The following is a 23,502-nucleotide window of genomic DNA, read 5'->3' on the forward strand; positions in this document are numbered from 1 at the left end:
ACTTTGGAAACCATTGATTAACCCCTCCTCTCAGTGGCACATTGTATCTAACACCTTCAACTCACAATTACAAAAATTACATTGCACGATACAAAGATCGACCACCAGACCAATATTATGATTTATATTACATAGCATGGACCTAATTCAAATTCTCAAATGATTACATCCACCGGAAATCCCACCAATATCATCCACAATACAGTAGACTACCAGAAAAGATCGCATAACATGCAAATCATCACCAGTTCATAGAAATCAACAAAAACTTGCACAGTGATCATTGCGGATTACCAAAACAAATAGGACACAAATAGGAAACACCAGCAAGCATGTTAAAATCATTTGGAATAGTTGCACCAACTCCTCTTTTCAAATCTTCATTGGTCAATGTCTCAAAGATCAAGAACACAACCAATCAACAATTGTCATGAGGAAAGATAACTTGCAGAGCACCAAATCATGAACCATCTAAAATAAAGATACACAAGATCACCCCAAACAATAATCTAAATTCTCGTCACAAGATCTGATCACATTGGAATATACCTGAGAGAATATCGGATTCTGCAAAATAGTGATCAGCACAACCAAACTACAAAACCAAACTAAAAACTCTTTCCAAACACACCAGAATAACTTATACGAATATGTTGACATCAATGACAACAACATATCCTACCAGCAACAATGAACAACCAAATCTAACAATCTCCCCAATAATCCAATAGATCTAATGCCTACTAATTCTGCTAGCTGCATGAATGTGGAAAGAGCTCTGGTTGCACAAGTTGAAGAGAAAGATGAATGGGTGATAGACAATGGATTCTCTCATCAGATGACATTTGATAAGATTAAGTTTGTGATCTTGGAAATGTATGAAGGTGGAGTTGTGAAGTTTGGTGATGATAAAGCTGGTATAATCTATGGTAGAGGCTCCATTTCTCTTGATGGTAAGCACAATACTGATGATGTCTTGTATGTAGAAGGCCTAAATCATTATATTTTGAGTGTTGGATAGATGGTTGACAAGGGTTATGATCTTAAATTCAAGAATGGAAAGTGTATAATCTTGGGTAGCTCTGGAATTGAGATTGCATCGAGTACAAAGACTAAAGGTAATATCTTTCACTTGAATAGTGTTGGTAACAAATGTTTGATTTCTCAAGTTGATGAAATTTGGTTGTGGCATAGGAGAATGTGTCATGTTAATTTTGATAACATTGTTAAGATAAGTTCTACTCGGACTGTGAGAGATCTTCCTAAGTTGATGAAACCTGCTAACCCTATGTGCAAGGAATGCCAGTTAGGGAAACAAATCAGAATTTCTTTCAAGAGTAAGAAGCATTTTTCAAATGGATTATTGGATCTTGTGCATATTATTTGTGTGGACCTTCTAGAGTTAGAATCTTGCAAGGAGACAAATAATTCATGTTGCTAATTGATGATTGTTCTAGGATGATGTGGGTTACTTTCTTAAGGGAGAAGTCTAAAGCTCTAGAGAAGTTCAAGATTTTCAAAGATATGGTTGAGACTGAGACAAGTTTGAAGTTGAAGTGTCTAGGATCTGGCAGAGGTGGTGAGTTCACTTATGGCAAGTTTAATGCATTTTGTGAAGAGCATGGGATAAGAACATAGTTGCTTGCTCCAAGAACCCCTAAGCAAAATGGAGTTGTGGAAAGAAAGAACGAAAATATTCAAGAAGCTGCTATGACAATGTTGTTGCAAGGAAATGTTCTACATGTTTATTGGAGAGAAGCTATGAGTACTTTTGTTTCCACTCTTAATCGGGTGCATATCAAAGGTGATATCGGTAAGACTCCTTATGAATTATGGTTTTCTCATGCTCCTACCATTAAATATTTAAGAATTTTTGGAAGTAAATGTTATATCAAAAGGGATGAAGATCTAGGAAAGTTTGATGCTAGATGTGATGAAGGAATATTTCCTAGTTATTCTACTAAAAGCAAGGCCTACCGATGTTATAATAATAGTTTGAGAAAGATAGTTGAGAGTGCAAATGTTAGGGTTGATGAAAGTAATGAGAAACAATACAGATCTTATGGATGATCAGAGTGATAGTGCAAACAAATGGAAGCAACCTTAATCATAGAATCAAGTTCAGATCATTCCAGTGAATCTAGTAACTTAAGAAGAAGGAACTAGTGCAAGTGTTGAAGAAATAACTCAAGATTATGAAAATCAAGAAAATCCTGAATCCTAGGTATGTAAGATTGAATCATTCTGAAAATTAGATTATAGGAGATAGAAATAAAGGTGTTCAAACTAGAAGAATAATTGCATAAGATCAGGTTGAGTATTGGTTGATTTCAAAGATTGAACCTAAGGATGTGAATGAAGAATGTAAAGGTGAACATTGGGTAAAAGTAATGGAAGAAGAATTGATGTAGATTGAAAAGAACAATATATGGATTCTTGTTCCCAGACCTAAGACCAAAAATGTAATTGGAACCAAATGGGTCTTCCAAAATAAATTGAATGAGAAAGGTGAAGTTGTTATAAACAAAGCAATAATTGTTTGTAAAAGATATTCTCAAATGGAAGGAACTTATTTTGACGAAACTTTTTCTTTGGTGGAAAGAATTGATGCTATTAGTGTTGGCCATTTGGTGGAATTGATTATGTGTTGCATTGATGTTTTGTCATTGATGCCAACACTAGCTGTTTGGATGCTTTATTGACACCCTTCTGGTCCCGATAGGTTGAGTGGTTTTTGGTTGATTTGGATCTGACATGATCTGGTAGGCTTCGGTATGATTTGGTTATGGAATTGGCTTGTTCATGATACTCATGCTCATATCTAGTCAGTTGGTTTTGGTCTAGTGATTGGATGCTATCATGTTTTCTTAAAATCTTGGTTTCTGGTTCTGGCGAGGGTTTCACTGGAAGAGATTTTGATGAATTGCATAAGTAGTGTTGGTGTAGCTTCTGGTGGAGTTTTAGGATGTTGTTGGTGATCATGTTCAAGACTTGGTGGATTAAGATCATTTCTATAGCATGTGGACCTATACTGGGTCCCGGTTGATCTAGGTTATGGATTGGCTTTAATGTAACATGTGGATTGGACCTCTCCATGTGTTTCTGGGATGTCTTATGTGTTGGATAATATTTGTTTGATCTAAGGTTGACATAGTTTGTAATTATGTAATTGGTTTATTATCTAGTGGCCGACCTGATTGTCTATGGTCGAGGATTTATATATATAGATGTAAGATCTCATTGTAGATCATCGTGGTTATGTTAGAGGTCATTGTCAAGGGATGTAATGTGCGAATAATGTAATATCATTCACACAAAGGATTTGGTCTACCATTGGAGATCGAATTGGGTTTATGTAAGAGGATTTAGTCCTCCAGTATTGAGCTTAACCGGAACTGTACTCAGGCATAGGAGATGCTATCTTTTGCAATTCAACACTTCTCCAGATTGTAGTCTGGATTTGTATGTAGTCAGTGAAACTCCTTTTGTGATGAGAAAATCACTTTAGGTTGTTGGCCTTCCTACAAGTGCGAGCCCCTCAACTGTAATTCACATACTTACTGCAGAAGTATTATCTGACTATGGGTAGGCTTCCCACCATGGTTTTTCCCTTTACTGGGTTTTCCATGTATAAACCTTGGTGTCATGTGGATTATATTTATTTTGTGATTATTGTTTATGCTTAATTGGTTTAACTACTATTAAGGTATTAATGTTTTGGTTTCTAGTATTAAAGTTTTAATTGCTAATGGTTCCGATAATATTTGACAACTCATTCACCCCCCCTCTCAGTTGTCTTCTGGTTATTTGAACTGTCTAACAATTGGTATCAGAGATTTGGTCCTCTCTGCAAAAGCTTAACCGCTTGAGGAAGATCCTATGGTGACTAACAATTCAAGTTCATCCAGTTCATCTGGAGCTATCTTTTAGAGAGATATTCCTAGGCTTGATGGAACAAATTACACAATATGGAAGATTTGAATGGAGACTCCTATGAGATGTCTTGGCAAGAAGATTTTGGAGATCACAAAGAATGGTGTCACACCTCATAATCCAAGATCTGGAAATCCTCCTCCGGAAAACCTAGATAAGGAGCTTGAGAATGATTGTAGATCAAGATAAGCCCTCTTGTGTGCACTTTCTGATCAGCGAATAATGGGATTAACCAACAAATTATCTAGAAAGGCTATATGGAATAAGTTGGAGACTCTTAATAAAGGTGACCCTATAGTGAAGATTGTTGAACTTGATAGTTACCGAGTGAGATATGAAAACCTAAAGATGGAAGAAGATGAAAGGATTATTGCATTCATTGAAAGGGTAAATGATATTGTTATTGGAATTAAATGTTGTGGTGGAACTCTGAGTGAAGATGAAATTATTTCTAAAGTTCTGAGAGCCCTACCACCAGCTTACAAAATGAAGGCTACTGCTATTAATGAGTTGAGAACAATGGCTAATACATGTGTCAACAAAGATGCTTTGGTTGGGAAACTATCTTCTTTTGAGCTTGAAGAATTTGGACCTTCTGGAGCTATGAAGACTGAACCTTCTTTTCATGCATCTACATTTGCAACTGGTAAGCAAGATTGGAAAGCTTTATATGCAAAGGAATTGGAAGATATGAAGAGATAAGATGATGAGCTTGAACAACTTGAAGCACTTTTTGCTAGAAGAGTACCTAAAGGACTGGTAGGGAGTAAGTATGAAGGAAAAGCACCTTTTAAATATTTTGCATGTAATAAGATTGGTCATTTTGAATCTAGATGTCCTAAAAGAAATTAAAAATTTGAAGAAAGAGTTAGAAGATCATTTAAGCCTAACCCTGGATATCAGAAGAAGTATAACTACAGGAAAAACAAAGACAAATCATGCTACAGAGCGGATGAGGAAGGCATTTTTTATTCTGATGATGAACTGACAGAAGATTCTGCTAATGGTTCCGACAATGGGAAGGAATGGGCGTTCTTGGCTATCAAGGAAGATGATTCGGCACTGGAAGAGAATGTACCTAAAGAGAAGGCACTTTCTACTAAAACTGAAGACAAGGATGAATGGGTAATTGACAGTGGTGGTTCACATCATATGAATGGAGATAAAGGGAAGTTTCTATCTTTGTAAGAATTTGATGGCAGTCTAGTTAGATTTGGAGATGACAAAGCATGTATTGTTAAGAAAAGGAACTATATCATTGGATGGTAAGAAAAATATTGATAATGTTTATTAAGTTGAAGGTTGGAGGAATAATCTTTTGAGTGTAGGACAATTGGTGGATAAGGGATTTCAATTACAGTTCAAGGATGGAAAATGCAAAATCATTGACAGATCTAGTTTGGAGATTGCAATTGGTACATAGACAAAAGGTAACATATTTCATTTGAATTCTGGTGAGAAGACATGTTTGATTACACATATTGATGAGAGTTGGCTATGGCATAAAAGGTTGTGTCATGTGAATTTTGATTGCATTGTAAAGACCAGTTCAGATAAGGCAGTTATATGCCTAAGATTATGAAGCCCTATAATCTGATATCTAAAGAATGTCAAATTGGTAAACAAACTAGAACCTCTTTTAGGAGTATACAAGATAAATCAAATGATGTTCTAGATCTTATTCATACTGATTTGTGTGGCCCTGCTAGAGTTAAAAAATTTCAAGGTGATAGATATTTCATGCTAATCATTGATGATTATTCTAGAATGATGTGGGTTACTTTTATAAAAGAAAAATCTAAAGCATTTGAAAAGTTTAAAATCTTTAAGGATAAAGTGGAAACTAAGACATGATTGAAGATTAAATGTTTGAGGTCAGATCATGGTGGATAATTCACATCTGATGAGTTTAATAAATTTTGTGAGAAGCATGGTATAAGAAGACAATTTTCTACTCCCCAAACACCTCAACATAATGGAGTTGTGGAAAGGAAGAACAAAACTTTCTTGGATGCTGCTAGAACAATGATGATGGAAGCTAGTCTACCTTATATCTACTGGAGAGAAGTAGTGAGCATAACGACTTATACATTCAACAGAGTACATATCAAAGAAAAAACCGGTAAGACACCTTATGAATTATGGTTTGGAAATACACCTACAGTTAAGTATTTTAGAATATTTGGTAGTAAATGTTATATTAGGAGAGATGATATCATTAACAAATTTGATCCTAGATGTGATGAAGGAATATTTCTTGGTTATTCTAATGAAAGCAAAGCATATATATGTTATAACAAGAGATTGCAGAGAATTGTGAAGAGTGCTAATGTCAAAGTAGATGAGCTGAACAAAAGTCAAATAAGAGTTTATGAGAAGGAACTGCCAGTGGAATTGATTATATCTGAACTGGTAGCACCTTTACCAGAACATAGTGTTGAACCAGTTACTCCAGGAGTATTAGATAATTCTACAGTAATTGAAGATCAGGGAAGAGGAATAGAGATTCAGAGGACTCCTAGGTATGTGAGATTGAATCATTCAAAAGATGAGATCATTGGGGATAAGATCAATGGAGTGATGACAAGAAGACTGGAATCTAATGAGGTATGTTTAATTTCACAAGTTGAACCAATATTAGTAATTGAGGCATGTAAGGATGAATATTGGTTGAGAGCTATGGAAGAAGAGTTAGATCAGACTGAGAAAAATAACACATGGACTTTAGCTCCCCGGCCTAAAAATAAAAATGTTATTGGAACTAAATGGGTTTTTAGAAATAAATTGAATGAGGATAGTCAAGTTATAAGGAATAAGGATAGATTGTTTTGTAATAGATATTCTCAGAAGGAAGGAATTGATTATGGAGAAAATTTTGCACCTGTAGATAAGATTGAAGCTGTAAGATTATTTCTTGCCTATGCTGCTTATTAAAACTACAAGGTTTATCAGATGGATGTTAAATGTGCATTTTTCAATGGGGATCTTGATGAGGAAGTTTATATTGAGAAACCTGATGGTTTTTCACTATTAAATGATATAAATATGGTTTGGAGGTTAAGGAAAGCTTTATATGGATTGAAACAAGCATCTAGAGCTTGGTATGCAAGGTTGGATAAATATATTTTGAAGCTTGGTTTTACAAAAGGTAGTGCTGGCAGTAATTTATATTATAAGATCACTGATGATGATATACTGATTATTGAAGTATTTGTTGATGACCTTATTTTTGGAGGTGAAGATAAATTATGCATAGACTTTTTTTAAAATATGGAGAAAGAATTTGAGATGTCTATGACTGGAGAGATGAAATTTTTCTTAGGTTTGCAGATTACTCAGACTAATAAAGGTATTTTCATCTGTCAAACTAAATATGCTAAGTGTTGAAGAAATTTGGTATTGGAGATTCTAAACCGGTAAGTACTCCTATGGTTACAAGTGAGAAATTGACAAGAAAAGATGTTTCTGCACCGGTAAATCCTACAAGATACAAATCTATGATTGGAGGTCTACTTTATTTGACTCAGACTAGGCCTGACATTATGAATGTTGTTTGTATTGTTTCAAGATTTTAGAGTGATCCTAGAGAAAATCATGAGATTGCGGTGAAAAGGATTTTTAGATACTTGCAAGGTACATCAAAATATGGTTTGTAGTACCCTAAGGATGATAACTTTAATTTATGTGCATATACAGATGCTGATTGGGCTAGAGATGTTGATGACTGGAAAAGTACTTCTGGTGGAGCTTTCTTTCTTGGAAAGAAGTTGGTTTCATGGATCAACAGGAAATAGTCATGTACTTCTTTATCTACTGCTGAAGCTAAGTATGTTGTTGTTGCTACTAACTGTACACAAGTTTTATGGATGAAGAAAATGTTGAAGGATATAAAGGTGGATTGTGATGCACTAGTAGTTATTCACTATGATAATTCTATTGCTATTGATATATCAAAGAATCTGGTATTTCATTCTAAGACAAAACATATATCTATCAAGTATAACTTTTTGAAGGAAAAGGTGGAAGCAAATGAAGTTAAATTGGTTTATGTGAACACTAAAGAGCAGATTGCACATATTTTCACTAAACCTTTGCCCAAGGAATTATTTGAGTACCTAAGAGATAGATTGGGAGTTTCTTACCCTCTAGTAGAGACTTGATTGATGTGGATTGGCATCAGTCTGGTATGCATTATCAAAGATACTTTTCATTCTAGCATTGATGTGGGGATGCTACTTCTCAGGGGGAGTAGTCAGCTTTGTGATTTAGTGGTTTATGTTTTTGCTTTGATATTTTTTTTAGATTTTTGGCATTGATGTCAAAGAGGGAGTGATATTGACGTGAAAAAGAATAGAAAAAGAAAAGGAAAAAGGGAGAAATTCAGAGCTTTACAGAGATATTATTCACATGGGGAGTTTTGGTCTTTATTTTAGAGCTGTATGCGAGAGATTGTTGGTTGTCTTCCATTGAGGGAGACTTGTTTGGCATTTCTTGGTACTTAGATATTTTTCACATTCAGTGTTTCCATCAATGCCAAAGGGGGAGATTGTTGGCCATTTGGTGGAATTGATTATGTGTTGCATTGATGCCAACACTAGTTGTTTGGATGCTTTATTGACACTCTTTTGGTCCTGGTAGGTTGAGTGGTTTCTGGTTGATTTGGATCCGACATGATCCAATAGGATTCGGTATGATTTGGTAATGAAATTGGTTTGTTCATGATACTCATGCTCATATTCAGTCAGTTGGTTTTGGTCTGGTGATCGGATACTATCTTGTTTTCTTAGAAGCTTGGTTTCTAGTTTCGGCGAGAATTTCACCAGTAGAGTTTTTGATGAAGATATTTGATGAATTGCATAAGTAGTGTTGGTGCAACTTCTGATGGAGTTTCAAGATGTTGTTGGTGATCATGTTCGAGACTTGGCAGATTGAGATCATTGCTATAGCGTGTGGACCTATACTAGGTCTCGGTTGACCTAGGTTATGGACCGACATTAATGTAACATGTGGATTGGACCTCTCGATGTGTTTCTGGGATGTCTTATATGTTGGATAATATTTGTTTGGTCTAAGGCTGACATGGTTTGTAATTATGTAATTGGTTTATTATCTGGTGGCCGACCTGATTGTCTATGGTCGAGGGTTTGTATATATAGATGTAAGATCTCACTGTAGATCATCATGGTTATGTTAGAGGTCATGGTCAAGGGATGCAATGTGAGAATAATGTAATATCACTCAGGCAGAGGATTTGGTCGATCATTGGAGATCAAATTGGGTTTATGTAAGAGGATTTAGTCCACTGGTATTAAGCTTAACCAGAACTGTACTCAAGCATAGGAGATGCTATCTTTTGTAGTTCAACACTTCTTTGGATTGTAGTCTGGAATTCTATGTAGTCAGTGAGACTCCTTTTGTGATGAGTAGTGCGCTCTAGGTGTAGAAACTTACAAAAAAAAAATTTAATTATTTTAAAGTTCCTAACATAATTAATTTATTAATTATGTCAATTTTTAATTCTTCCTCAATATTAATTAATTATAATTAATATTGTCACTATAGTCTGTTGATTGATTTATTTAATAAATAAATCTCCTTTTATTCTTCTAAAAATCCTGAATATTAAATCTCCCAAAATTCCTTCTCTTAACTAATTAATTTCAATTAATTAGTTAACCTAGGTGATTCCTACAAATCACCTTTTTGTTTATCCATCATTAACCTAATCAATTCTTCTAGAAACTCCCTAAACTCACTTAGCATTATTCTTCTAATTTTTAATTCCCTCCACTCATTCTCTCTCCTAGCCAAATCCTCCTACAAATATTATCTACCCTATTCCCACCTAATCTTTCCTCTAATCCCTCTCCTAATGAGTTGCTAGTGGCTAATCATCATGATTAGCCACAAAGTCAACTCCTTGTCCCTTCCATCCAACCACTCTCCTTAAATGCTCTTTTCCTAGGTGAATGTGAGACTTTCAAAATCTCACATTCCTCTAGGCATCCCATCTTCCAAGGAATTTTTAATTCCTCCTTATTCCTCCAATCCCCATGAGCATCCCTTTTGAAGAATTTTTAATACTTCATTTCCATCCTTCAAGGAATATCTTATCCCTTGTTCTTCTCAAGGAACATTGGGAAGTCTTTCCAATGAACCTTGAGGAGTGTGGAGACAAGAAATGCCTTTAAGGCATATCTCTTGGTCTCCACACCTCCTCCTGGGCCTTGTGTGGGCTCACAAGAAATCCTGACCCTCCATATTGGGTCAATCCTAGCCCTCCATTTCTCCTCCTCTCTTCCTATAAATTGAAGACTCCATCCCCTCATATCTCATCTCCAAATCTTATAAGTGCATGCTGCTAATTTGCTTAGTGAAATCCATCTAGATACCCAAACTCTAGCCAAATCATCCCCACTTGCATATTTAGCCACTTTGATCCTCATCCACAACTTCACTCTTCCATCCATATATCCATCTCCATCCTCATTTGTGCACATTTTGGAGAGCCAACCACATATCTACATTGGACCAATCCAATCAAGCTAAGGAGAGGTGCATTCTTGGCTTCATCAAGAGTCCAAATCAGAGAAACAAGATAACTCTCTTGTCAAGGTATCATAGATTGTTGTTTTATGTCTTTTATTTCCATGTTTTGTGCTTTGATTTGAATTAAAAATATAACCTTGCACCAAGATATTTTCCCTTCGTTCATTTTGGCATGCCCGATGGGACCCACATCCCTAATTTAATGTTTTTACAAGTTTCTTATCTTATGAAGTTGTAGGTTACGCTTGCAGCCCGAAAGCCCATATGAGATGATTTTGGGTATCGTATGAGTTTCTGTTGTTAATCGTAGACTCTGTGATAATTGTCGTACGAGTTTTTGATGTATATCGTATGATGAAGTAGGGTTCATCGTACGAGTTGTTTCTCTCTATTTTGTCGTATCAGGAACAAAGAAGTATTTTTTAGGAGTCTTTTGATATATATGGAATATAACTTAAAGTATAAGTGACATTTCTTGTTCTCTTTTATCTTTCTTATACTTTAAGTTATATTCCATATATATTGTCAGGATGTTTGAGAGGGGTTTCAGACTTCTAGGAGTTATAATGGAAAATCTTTGGACGTTTTTCCAAATTTCAGACTTAGTCAAATTTCAGGGCTTTTCAGGATCAGGAGTTTTTGGATGTTTTGATAGTCTAACAAGTGTTTGCAGATCTCATTTGTCAAAGGATTCATCAATCAAACCTACGCTTGTCAAAGACTTCATTTTGAAACTACTAATCCAATTGTTTTGCAGGTTGCCTAGGAGTTCCAATCAAACATTGTGTCTTTTTTTCATAACTAGGCATCTAGATCTAATTAGGGGGTAAACAAACCATTGTCTTTTGTGTTTATGAAAAGTGTAAAGGTAGGAGAATATGCTCTCGTCTAGCTAGATGATCAGAAATCCAGACCCTCCAAGCTTTTCATGTTTGTTTCATGTTTATCCTTAGCGGGCCTGCCCTCCCAACTTGCTTTTTGAACTGGTGAGAGGGGAATGACCCAAGTGAGTACACCCGAACCTGGGGTTCCTAACTCACTATAATAAATAGACCATTGATGATGAAAGGGTCAATGATTGGGGCTATATGAGAGTTCACTCTCACATTGGGTGCTTAGTAGGATCCTAGAGATCTCAATCACGCTTGCATGAGTACTAAGTTCTTTGTGTTTTGTTGGGCTATAGGCCTCAATTGCGCTTGCAAAACTACAAAGGGTAGCTCCTAATGGGAAGACATATTAAACACCTTGTGCATAGTGGCCAAAACCTTCTAGTCATTGGTGTAGAAGGTCAGACCTCCGAAGCCGCCCATATTTTTATAGCCCTTAGTAGAGACACAAAGTTCTCCATGAGGAGTTTTCATGGGAATTGATGCTTGGCTACCTCAGAGAAGTGAGTGCCATGGAGGGGATCCAGTGGGTTCAAGCATCTACGTGTCTTCTCTAGGTAAGCGTAGCTGGGAAACCGATTGGGATCCAATGACTATTATCCTTGCCAGCCTTAAGAATGTTGTACATGAGCATGAGTGTCTTTGAGCTAAAATTCATTTGATTATTGTGTTTTCTTTGCTTGATACTTTCTTGCCAAGAGTAGACTAAAAACACATCATTATCCTTAAACACTTTGCAAAAAAGAACACTTGTCTAAAAACAAAAATTCATCCAAGTCAAGATCCTAGTCACAATTCCAAATATAGTCACATCCTACTCACCATCCACACAAATTCCTAATTACATTGAAACTCCGTCCATCTCATGTTCTAAACCTAAGTTGTATAAGCATACTAAGAAGTCAATCCACCGACCTATCAAGAAGAAGAAGCTCACACAAGCACAACTCATTAGACGTCAGAAATTTTGGTATACAAACCACAAACTCTTGCTTAAACATAGGACCTTCTTGCATCATTACCATGATTATGTCCATGGTCATAGCAATGAGTTTGATGCTAGTGATGAATTAAGAGTCTGTGCCCTCCATCAAGGTTTAGGTTTCTCTTTTAACACCAAATATCATCAAAATCAAGGTGGTCATGTCCCTTCATACAACTTGCCATCCAAACCAATTATCTATTGAGTCATGTTCATGCCAAGGATAGCCTAGACACCAAATTTCTTCTAATCATCACTATCATCCCTCTTTAATCAATCATCCCCAATCTTTTCCTAAGGACTTAGCACATCAAGCAATCACAAAATCAATCACCTTCAATTATCAAATCAATTCTCAAAATCCAAATCAAATCATCCTTTAGTCCAATTTAACCTCGCATTAAGGTTGCATGCCTTGTGAAGTTTCATTTAGACCTCATCCTTAATCACTTGGGTTTTGTGCTTGAAGAAGAATCATCTCCAAGTACCTTTGCCTTATCCTTTGATTCAATCAAGACTCTTATCTTACGTCTTTTCTTTACTTAGGGTCATTAGTCAACCCTTAGTGGAAGAAAGGCTTTTAATCATCATTCCAAGGTCTAAATTCTACCCAACTTGGTCATTACCTCGCTTGTGGTTTCATCAACATCTCCCACCTAAGATCCTCATCCAAGGACTAAGGTGAAAATCCTAATCAAATCCGTGTCCTAATCCAAGGAACCTATCAATCAGCAAAATCCATTTTCATCAAATTCAAATCCTAAAATCCAAGAGCCTTGCTAAGTCCTCTCATCAAAAATTTCCTCCTCCAATCTTTTCTAAGGTTATTCTTGTATGGTCACAACTTGATCTCAAAAGAAAAAGATGTTTGAACAACAATATGGTATGTCAGACATTAGTGTCCTATATGAAGATCCTACACAAAGTATGCAACCTAGCATTCAAAATCAAACACAAAATCCTAATATGGTTGACCAAGATGAACTCTCTCCAGAAGTGCAAACTTTCCTAGCAGACTCTTATAATCAAGAGATGTTAGAAAAAAATTTCCAACAAACCCTACTGCACTTCTAAAGACCCTCCTTGAAAATGGAGCTCAACTCCCACTTGATTTTGATAAATCCACCCTTGGTCAACAACCACAAGGAGACCGCACTCCCACTCAAAATGCCACACCTGTTATTCAAACTCAATCAATTGCGGCCCCACCAATCATTCAACCCCAATCAATAGCACCCGCGACACCTCCCCCTATGGTCTCCATTCCACCTTCTTCCTCCTTACCATCTATACAACTATCAAATCCGATCTCATCTATCCTCTAACATGCCTCTATACCATCTTCTTCTACTCAACCATATATTTCTATTCCACAAACCTCCATTCATGTCAACAATGTTGCTGAATTCCGCCGGTGGGAGCAATATCCTTGCTTGCAGTGACCTCTGGTAGGTCAGTCTATGTTTCCATTTCCTTAAGCAAAGGTTTTTGTTGTTCTCCTGTTGCCGATGGCACTATTTCCACATGAACCCATTGTTGTTCTGGAGCTTGTTGCTCTGCTTGTCTCTCTATTTGTTGATCTGTTGGAGTCTCTGTTTTCCCATCTATCAGTTTACCTTTAATGTTATCAATGTTGTTAGCTACCGGTGACTCACTAGCCATATCTGTGTTATCGGTTGTGTCCTTGTCTATCATAATGTTGACCTTTTGAGTATCAACATCAACTATGTATAAGACCTCAGGATTAGGATTTGTATCCTCTATATCCATACTCTCATCTGTCGGTGGATCTTCAGTTTTTGTTACCGGTGGAGTAACCAGAGGCAGTGTGGATAAGTTATCTCTTATTTTGATGCTTGGAGGACCACCAAACTTTCCTTTACTTTTGTCCTTGTCTTTTTGATATACTTTTATTGGTTTAGGGTTTCTGTATTCTTCCTATTTTTCCTTCTCAACAAGGAATATATCCCATGCATTTTCAATTTCTTTTGCAACCTCATTTACTCTTCCAACCATTAGTGCAATATGCCGATGTGGAGTAGAAAATACTGACCGGTTGGCTTCTGCAATTAGATCATCTATCTCCTTCGGTGAGTTAACTGGGTAAACAACAAGTAATTTTTCAACTTTAATTTTCTTGTCAAGTTCTACAACAGATTGTCTTCTTGCTTCCAATCTCTTGAATATTTCATCAGGTAGTTCATCTACAACTTCCATCAAGAACTTTTTGTAGATATCCAAGTGTAAAATAACAGTATTTTCAACCTTTTCTTTATCATCAACTGATAGTGAGTCATATAGTTTGTTGATGTTTTTAAGTTTTCCTTCTTCTGTGATTTCATCCAACAGTCTATCAATCGGAGAAATATTTTGTTGAGTCCTTTTCTTTGGTGTCAACTTTTTCTTCTTAGGAATAGATTTCTTGACCAGGGGCCTCACTGCCTATTGTGTTTGCCTGGTTCTTCTAGGTGAAGGTGTGGATACCAGTGAAGGTTGTCTTTTCCTCACAACTCTTTTAAATTCAGCTGGCATGTCACTTTCTGAAGAAGTTGCTACCGATGAAAGGTGAGTTTCTGGTTGTTGTGCCTATAACTCATCTTCAGTGATACCAGTTTGTTTTAGTACATCTTCTTTGATAGCCTTAGCCAGCCTTAAACCTCTTCTCATAGTTGTTTCAACTTTCTTTACTCTCTTCTTAGATTGAATTTGGCTTTCAATGGTCTCAGCACTACCAAATGCCTCTTCCTTAGGTTCCTTGGGTGCTTCCAGAAGGGCTTTTGCATATGTTTCAATGATGTGTTCATCGGTCTCATAATGCATCTCAGTAACCTAAATTGTTCTTGGGATAATTGCTTCCATCCAAATTTCATCCTTCTTAATCACAAAGCATATGTCATCCTTATATTTATCTACAATTGTTTGTGATAATCTTACTCTAGTGTTCATTTGGGCTTTCAATGCTAGAAAATATTCATTGATATTCTTTTCTCTGTTTTCACCCATATTGTTCAATAAGTCGGATAATGGTTTGCCTACCGGTATGTCAAATCCAAGGTTCTTGTTACCTATATCGGGCACCTATTTGGTTATATGTAGCATTAAGCATCCAAGTAAGTTACCAAATCTGAATGTCCCTTTCTTATCCTTCTTTATCTTTCCCAGATTGTCAATAAGTTCATCCTTTAACCATTCACATACATCAATTTTCACATTATCTTTAACCATATCATGAGCAGTTTTTATGCATAAGCTGGAAACTTAATTAAGTTTGTTTGCATGTGTTGTTTTGTAGCCTAGAATCATGCTAATGAATCTCACATTTATGTCAGTTACATCATTCACCCTTAAAGACCTTTTGTCAGATGTTGCACCTGTTAGGTTCATTACCATGTCATTTGAGACCTTCTTTGTTTTGTCTGGTCTGTTACCGGTGGAAGGTAATCTTGTTACAACTTTCACAGCTTCCTTGGTAATTTTATGAATTGAATCTAGTCAAAAAAATTCTCCATGTACCCTGCTCAATACTATCCTTATCACTTCCTTGGGGAATTCCGGAATGCAGAGAATTTCTCTGAATCCTAGGGTTTCAATAATTTTGTGTTCAGGTTTCACATTACCAGAATCATCACATATGATGATCTTGTACATGTTCTTGACTTCCTCATCACCTAATTCTTCTATGTGGCAATGGATATACATTCTAGGGTCTTCTGCAAAAACAACTCCTTTGGGGATTTGGGAAAATGCACCAATATTATCATCCTTTTTAGCTATCTTGGGAACTAACTGAAATATGGGCCTAGGGTGTTTGATTACCTCGACTACAGTAGGGTTTGCTATGAATTCAGGTACATAAGAGGATTCCATGATTATAAATACCTTTTTCTACCTTTGGAAAGATTGATTGTTGAAATGCTTTGCATTTTTGCTCGAAATTCCTTAGCTCTTGAAATTTCACGCTCTTCGAATGTTTGAATGCTCGGTGAAGTGAAATGGAGCCAAAAACACTAATTTATAATGTCAATTTGCCAACTACCTCATTTAATGCATGTCAGTTAAGTAATCACTTAACATAACTACTGGTATAGAAGTAATTTCAACTTCTTACCATCAACCGAGGGAATAATAGCATATGTCTCATTGATTGCCAAACCCTCAAAGAAATTTCTTCAATTTGATGAAGAGACTCCTGCCAGTGGAGTGCTACACTGTTCTACTGGTGGAGTGCTTCTTGGTTCTACTGGTGGAGTAGTATTCCCAACACCATTCAGTTTTGATTTCCTGATCCATTGTTTTGAGAATTCTTGCTTAAATTCTTCAACCTTTTCTTTTCCTTTCAGACTAGAACCTTTGTTGTCTACCAATGGTGCCTTGCTTCTGTAGAATTTTGCAATATGTCCAATCTTGTTACAAGCATAACACGTCACATTATTTTTATGAATAGCCTTTCCATAACCTATATCGGTTTGTGTTCTACATTGATTAGATAAGTGTCAAAATCTTCCACAAACATAACATCTCACATTCATTCTGCAATTCTCAGAGTTATAACCAACTTTGTTGCATTTTGAACATTGATCGGTGGGTGCATTGGTATTCTAATAATTTCTAAATCTACATTGATTTTCTCTATGATCATACTTGTTACAATTAAAGCATTTTCCATTGAATTTATAAGTAGTAGGTTGTCTTACCAGTTTGCTATGATCCTGTGTGTTTGCAGTACCAGAGCTTTCACCAACTTCAAAGCCAATTCCACAAGTGTCACCTTTAGGTTTTTGATTCTTCAGCAAGTTACCAAGTTCTTCTGAGCTTTTCTTGAATTTCTCTTTATGTTGATTTGCACTATCTAGTTCTCTTTCTAAGACTTCTTTCTGCCTCATTAGTTCATTTGAGTCATTCTATGTGTGCATCAGATCTGTCTTCAACAAATCATTTTCATAGCTAAGTCTTGTGTTCTCATTTGCAGCATCACTTAGTCTTCTAGTCAAATCGTCTTCATTCTTCTTTCTATCTTCAATTTCTTTACAGAATCTCATAGTCATATCCTGCATCTAATTCTTTGTTGTCATGTTCTCTTGCTTCAGCTTGTTTATCATATCATTAAGAGTTTCTTTTTCATCATTCTTATTTTGCATCTTTTCACAAAGTTCTCTTCTCTTATTTCTTGAAATAGTAATATTTTCTTGAAGTGCTTGAATGATATCCTGAGTAGCCTTTACATCATCTTCAAGTTTGATATTTTTCAATTTTTCTGCATCATAGTCTTAGAGAGCTCCTTCAAGCTGCTTCATCAAGTTTTCCATCTCTACCGGTGTTAAGATCTTCCTCAAGCTATTAGGCTTTTGAAAATAGAGGACCAAGCTCTGATACCAATTGTTAGGATTCCCACAAATACTGAGAGGGGGGGGGTGAATCAGTATCTAATTGGTTGTAAGATTTTCTTAACTTAAAACATGTAGAGCATATTAATACTATGTACTGGTAAACAGAAAGTAATGCAATAAACAGAGACAAAAGCAACCACATGAAAAACACACCATAACACAATATTTTAATGAGGAAACCCGGTGTGGGAAAAACCTCGGCAGGATTTGTGACCCACAATATTCGCTTAGTGGCCAATAAGAGAATATTACTACTACAAGAGGGGCTTGCACATGCAGGAAGGCCAAGTGCCTAGAGCTCACTGCTCAAATACAAAATAGAAAGTCTCACTGACTTACAAAATGGATTATATAAATCCAGTGTCTTGTATTGCTTCAAAATAGCATCTATAATGCCAAATCCAGTATCGGTTTCTACTCTGCTTCTTACATAAACCCTTAACCTATATTTCACATAATAGGTCTGCCTTATTTCACCTAATTATATTCCTCTATCTATTTTTAAATTTTCTACAATGATCTCTCTTATATAAGAGTCATTTTACAACTTTCCAAGTCGGCTTACAATGATTTTACAATAATAAACAAAATATATTAACAACAAAATTCCTGTCGGCTTCTATGCTGGTATGCTTCCTTTCACTGTCAGTGCCGGTGGTCTTGCTAGTGTCGGTGGAATGCCTTGTTGGTGTCATAGGATTGTAAGGTTGCCATCAATGACAAAACCTTCAATCACCTAAAATGTCTCATTTGAGTGTGCATGTGCCAATAGATTTGAGATTAAAACAATCAATGGATTTGAAGTTTTATAGACTTGGGAGGAAGAGAATGTAACCATAGAAGAAATTATTGAAGAGGGTGAGATTGATGATATTAATGAATCCCAATATGAGGCCCTACAAGTTTCAGAAATGAAAAGTAATAAAGCTTGTCCAAATGACTTTGAAGGTCCAGAAGTTATTGTTGAAAAAAAAGAACAAGTTCAGATCGCCTTAGGTTAACCTTAACTCTTTATTTCAGAGTGCTAGAACTGAGTCGCCCACCTCCTCTCAGAGAGTTGGAAAACCATGGAATAATAAGCAATCTGCTCATAAAGATGAAGATGATGAAGAGATAATAGGGGTGGGAAAAAAGAAAAATAAGAAGACAGGCTGCTCTAATGGGGTTAAAACTAGGACCAGATCTAAGGCAGATATTGGTCTTTCCGAATCCCTGCAGGGATGTAAAACCATGAAGTGGCACAGGGACCAGGAGAGAAAACAAAACATAGCTGATGGAAGGCAATGAACCATTCAAGAATCCTACTCCTAGGTTTCCAAATGAAGGTAATATCCTGGAACATTTGAGGTCTAAATGGTCTCCATAAACAGGATGTTTTACGGAATCTTATTAGAGATCATAAGCTGGATATCATCCTGGTTCAGGAAACCAAAATGAGTAAGGAAAAAGTTGAAAATTTAAAATTCTTCAAACATGGAGGATTTTGTGGTAGTAGCTCGAATGGGGCATCAAGTGGGGTGGCTATATTCTGGAACAAGAAAACTATTGATGGAGATCTGATTGATGAAGATGGTAATATTATCTCTATGAAAGTAAAAAGTATTTTTGAAAGAAAGGAATGGGTGGTTACCAACATTTATGCCCCAAATTCTAAAGATGCTAGGAGTAAATTTTGGGACAAAATCCAATAGAAGAGAGGGTTTTTCTCTCAGGATAGATGGCCGTTGATGGGAGATTTCAATACCCCGTTGCAAGGAATTGACAAATTTGGAGGAACTCAAGCTCAACTGGATAGCAGGACTGACCTGATGGACTTCATCAATGCCAATGCCTTGATTGATGTTGATCTTACTAGAGCTTCCTACACTTGGTCTAATAGAAGGGATGGAGGAGACCTCATTCAGGTAAGGCTTGATAGATCCCTTATCACTCATGACAAGTTCCTTAAGCATAGATGTTCTTTGTCTGTTATTAACATAATTGGTTCGGATCATTATCCCATTTATTTTGTTGCCGATTCTATTAAGAGAAATCATTGCTTTCCTTTTCAGTTTGAGAAAATATGGATTTCACACCCCTCTTTGGAAAATTCCATTGCCAATTGGTGGAATATTAATGTGGATGGATCTGCCATGTACAAAGTTGCTAAAAAACTAAGAAATATCAAAGATAACATCAAGATCTGGAATAAGAAGGTTTTTGGAGATATTTTTGAATCCAAAAAAAAGTTGAAGGAGGAATTAGAAAAGATTCAAAACTATATTTAGAAAGATGGTTATAATAAGTTTCCCAAGGCTAAGGAAGATGAGATTCTAGCCAAACTTCACAACACTATATCCAGGGAATAAATCTACTGGAGATAGAGATCTAGGGCTATTTGGTTAGAAGTTGGGGATAGAAACACTAAATTCTTTCCCATGACTTCTAAGAAACATAAAGCTGCCAACATAATATCTAGATTAATTGTTGATGACAAAATCCTTCTTAAAGATGATGACATTGGGGATGAAGTTGTTAGGTTCTTCTCTAACCTCCTCACTGGTAGTAAGAATATTGACATTGCTAAGCAACAAGACCTGGTTGATAACATTCCCAAGATTATTGAACCTCACCAGAATAAGACATTATCTGATATCCCTACTATTGATGAAATTTAAAAAGTTGTTTTTTTCTTTTCAAGGGGATAAGGCTCCGGTCCTGGATGGTTTTCCCATTTTTTTCTTTTAGGAATATTGGAATATTGTTGGGAAAGATACAATCAATACTGTCAAAGAATTCTTTGGGTCTAGAAGAATCCTTAAGGAAATCAATTCTACTTTATTGCTCTAATTCCTAAGGTGGCTGGGGCTGACTCTATGGGAAATTTTAGGCCAATAAGTCTTTGTAATTCCTTTTACAAGATCATTTCAAAAGTCATGACTTCAAGACTATTGGTTGTTCTCCCCTTTGTCATCTCTAAGGAGCAAAAAGGATTTGTCCATGTAGGCAGATTTTGGATTCTATTATTCTTGTGCATGAGAATATCCATTCTCTTAATGCTGCTAACAAAGAAGGGTTCTTGATAAAATTGGATCTGGCAAAAGCCTATGATAGAGTGGAATGATAGGTTCTTTTCAGGGTTATGGAGGTCTTTGGATTTGATGAGAAGGTAATTAAAGTTACAAGAGAACTGATAGCTACCCCAAATTTTTCTATTCTTATTAATGGGTCTCCGTCTAGATTTTTTAAATCTTCTAGGGGACTTAGGCAAGGAGACCCTATTTCTCCTTTTCTTTTTACAATCTTGGTGGAGAGTATGAGCAAACTGATTCAAAAATTTAAAGTGAATAAAACCATCAAAAGATTACAACCCTCCTCTGCTAATGTGTCCTGTACTCACCAACAGTTTGTTGATGATACAATTTTAATGAGATGTTCTTCTATTGGTGAGGTTGTTGCTTTCAAAGGTGCTCTTAGCTCTTATTCTTTGGCTACTGGTTAGCAAGTTAATTGGGAGAAGTCTGCTATTTATTTCATAAATACCCCTATTATGAGGCAGTAGAGAATTGCTAAAATCATTAGTTGTAAGGTGGAGATGCTCCCCTCTACTTATTTGGGTCTCCCTCTGGGTTTGGTTCCCCCAAACTCCTTCTAGAACTTGTTAATTGACAAACTCAACAAGAAATTGGTAGGTTGGAAAGGATCTATGCTATCTCAAGCTGGTAAGCTTCAACTTCTTCAAGCTACTCTTCAGAATCTTCTTGTCTATGCTCTTAGCTTGTTTAGTATACCGGCTAAATTTGTTGAAGCTTTAAAGAGGATTTAGAAAAGATTTCTTTAGTCAGGGGTAGAAGACAGGAAAAGGATAGCCTTGGTTGCCTGGGACAAAGTTTGTAATCCTAAGTGCAAGGGGGGTTTAGGTATTAAAGTTCTTTAAACTTTTAACAAAGCCTTGCTTACTAAATAGATATGGAGGGCTTATGGCATTAAGAAAGATTGGAGTCGGGTGTGGTTTGATAAATATATTCATAACCAGCCACTTCATTCTCTTCTCTACTCTAAAGATATCCTTGGTGGGTCTTTCATACGAAATAGTATAATCAACTTGATAAAAGTTGCTAAAGCTGGAGCTGGATGGGTCCTTGGAAAAGGTGACAAAATCAGGTTCTAGGAGGATGTTTGGATTAAAGATGAACCTCTCTTTAATCAGGATTGCAACCAATTCATTGATGATTGCAAAAGAAAGTATGGGTCTATGGTTTGTAATTATTGGAAGGAGAATAAATGGGTGAGGCTTGATGTTATTTATGTTAGTTTTTCGCTGCTCCAGTAGGATCTGTTGTCCTTTTCTATTAGTAAAGACTTTGATGATATGTTTCTTTGGAAGAGCAATCCCAGGGGTAACTTCATTGTTTCCTTTACTTATAAAAAACTATTACTCGGGTCAACAATCCAATATGGACTAAAATCTAGAATAGATTCCTCATTCCTAAAGTTAACATATTTTTTGGCTTGCAGCTCACAACAAGATTCTCACCATTTATAACTTGGCTCGTAGAGGTTTCATGTTTCCTAATAGGTGTGAGTTATGTCAGAACAAGGTAGAATCTATGGATGATTTGTTTATCCATTGCTCCTTTACCTGGGAAATCTGGAGTAAATTTTGGATGCAATGAAAAGTTGAATGGGTTATGCATAACAGTCTCAAGTCATTTGACAATGGATCTTCCCCACCAAATTCCCTCTCATCAAGACCCTCTAGTCCTTTGTCCTTCCTATGACCTATTGGTACTGTATGTGGGAAAAATGGGTTGTTAAAACTAAATATGTGAAAATTACGATAAATATCAATCCACACACACACACAGGACTTCTTGATGCAAGCTATGGAGTAACGTAGTGTTACTCAGCTTCCCAAGGAGGGTCCCATGGTTCTCTATCTCACAATGTCCCTCAAACCAATGTTTTGCTCTCAGATTACTGAGCAAAATGGTTTAGGGATGGCAAATATGAGAACGAGAGAGATTTTTAAGTGATTTTGTATGAGATGCGTTATAAGCTAGATGAGATGCTAGAAATGCAACAAACTAAATGATAAGATGACGAGGTTAGTATGAAGATTATCCTAGCATACTATATTTACTCTATGATTAACTAAAATGATAATAAATTACTCTAAACATGCATATTCGTGATTAATTCTGATCTAAAAAGAGGCTAAATGATGAGCATAAAATGATATGAAAGCTTGAAACAATTTGAGCATAAGTGTGATGCTTCAAATTTGAAAGATGATTGTTAAGAATGGAGGAATGAGAGCTCTATTTATAGCACAAACAGGGCAATGGATGGTCAGGATTGAAAGGTTTAATCAAGGGCCAGGTTTGAAAGTTGGGGATCCATGTGCACAATTTGCACCAATGAAATGGTGACAAGTGTCAACATAGGATTGGGTTGAAAGAAGAGGTTGGAGGCATTAAAGGCCTGATGAGACCTCATGGTTATCTAAAGGCTAAGGGTCAAGTCTAAGTTAGGTTTACCCACTGAATTAGGATCTAATCCAAAGATAAACCTTTGTGCAAATGATTAAGAGATAATCATGGTCAAAGCATTAATAACCTGATGAGACCCTTGGGTTGGATAGAGGTTGAGTCAAAACAAATGTTTTAACCATGTGGGAGGGTTTGAAATAACCATTAATGGTTATTGGAGACTTTGGGGATTAAGTGGTTGAAGGTTGGAAGCCTTCAATGGTTTTCAAAGACTTTAGGGTTTTAGTGGT

Source organism: Cryptomeria japonica, chromosome 3, assembly GCF_030272615.1.
Source record: "Cryptomeria japonica chromosome 3, Sugi_1.0, whole genome shotgun sequence".
Taxonomy (NCBI): Eukaryota; Viridiplantae; Streptophyta; class Pinopsida; order Cupressales; family Cupressaceae; genus Cryptomeria; species Cryptomeria japonica.